Consider the following 1,632-nt stretch of genomic DNA (forward strand, 5'->3'; position numbering starts at 1 on the left):
GCCGTACGGGTTTCATAACATGGGTAAATATAGAGAACATATGGGCCGAAGTTTAGGTTTGGAAATTTGCTAGAAAATGGAAATAAACATCGATGAAACTTACCATGTCGCGAGTTGTTGTTGTCCTAAATAGGTATGGTACACCTTTCCTACTATTTTTTCCCGAAACTTCGTGTACATATGAAGGACAACAACAAATCGCCACATGGTAAATTTCATTGATTTTTATTTCCATTTTCTAGCAAATTTCCAGACCTAAACTTCGCCCCATATGTTTTCTATATTTACCCATGTTATGAACCCGTTAGTGACACAAACAGTGAGCCTGGGTTACCCGTGTGGAAACGAGGCTGTAAATCTTCGTTCCACGTACCGGATGTTACTCCCCTGGGTGAGACAAAAGAGGAGCTTGGAATACATCTCGACTGTTGACAACTTTGGCACCGTCCTACTCTTGACTTCTCGAGCTGTTCTACAGAAAGCTTATTTGCAAGGTGGGTAGTTCTTTTATCACTCATAATTTTCACTATATGAAGTGTGTTGAAAGCTTGCTTACACTGAATTTCGACCCGGCTGCCGCGAATACCTTTTCAGCGGGCAGATCTTGAGCGGCGAAAATGAGTCATGCGCTGCTTCCCTAATTAACCTTTCATGATTGCTCTAACACGATGTCGTTCGCCGAATACTACGCTAATTAGTGATAAATTAAATGCTATTCTTCAAAATACTATCTCTACTAAAAGGACTGAAACTACTTTATGGATGTTTGTACGAATAAAAATCATTGCTGCTGAAGCCCTGACGCTTATTAGCATGTGTGCCAGAAACCTTTCTTCTTCCTTTGCTTTCTTTCAAAATGAAACTGTGCTGCAACTTAATGTTTAAGTTTCAATAATTGTTAAAGAAAAACTAGAACATTTCGCTTTGAAGGAGATGCACAAAATTTTACTAAGAGAAACGTGAGATAATTTACCCATTGTCTATATTCTACGAATGTGGTGTCTCATCCGCTAATGGCATCTCGTTGTTCAAGTCTCATTCCTTTTCGGCTGAATTATAAAACCCTTATTAAAATCCCTTGCTTTGTTGACAAATTAACCCGACTCTTTTCAGCGACGTGTTTTGGTCCTGAAAATGAACCGATCAAGTTCGTCATTTAAAGAACATTATGTTATGATGCTAACTACGCCTCAGCAATTTCCGCTGGACTCATCGGTCGAGTTGTCACCTTTCTCAGAGTTCTCAAAACAGTACGACATCTCATATTAATATTATACATAAAGGTACAAAATACTCACATATTTTATTCAAACTACAACTTAACGTAAATGAGAAAGGTCCTGATAATATTATTTCTTTGTCCTTTCAGAAGTTTCCGGCCCCTAAAAACAATGAACGTTTGCAACTGTGTTTACTTGAAGATCGATATCAACAGGAGAATTTAATGTTTCTTTTTCAGTATTAGTGACCTGTTGCTACACTGAAATTCATGGATTTTTCACATTTTTGAGATAATTTTATTGAAAAAATAACCTTTATCTTCTTGATCCGCATCCTTATTTCTTGCTGTTGGAAAACAGACAGATCATAATCTCGGAGATTCCATTTTTCTGGTTTGATTAATATGTCTTT

At 37.3% G+C, this 1,632-nt stretch overlaps 1 protein-coding gene across 1 annotated transcript in view; it reads left to right on the forward strand.

Annotated features, from left to right (window-relative positions):
* The first annotated feature begins 371 nt into the window (after nt 1–371).
* LOC140942909 (uncharacterized) overlaps nt 372–1,632 on the forward strand; it is a 35,793-nt gene continuing 34,532 nt past the window's right edge. The window contains exon 1 of the mRNA XM_073391927.1: nt 372–494. The gene's annotated coding sequence lies outside the window, so the exon portion shown is untranslated. The remainder of the gene's footprint in view (nt 495–1,632) is intronic.

This window comes from Porites lutea, chromosome 7 (genome assembly GCF_958299795.1).
Source record: "Porites lutea chromosome 7, jaPorLute2.1, whole genome shotgun sequence".
In the NCBI taxonomy this organism is placed as follows: Eukaryota; Metazoa; Cnidaria; class Anthozoa; order Scleractinia; family Poritidae; genus Porites; species Porites lutea.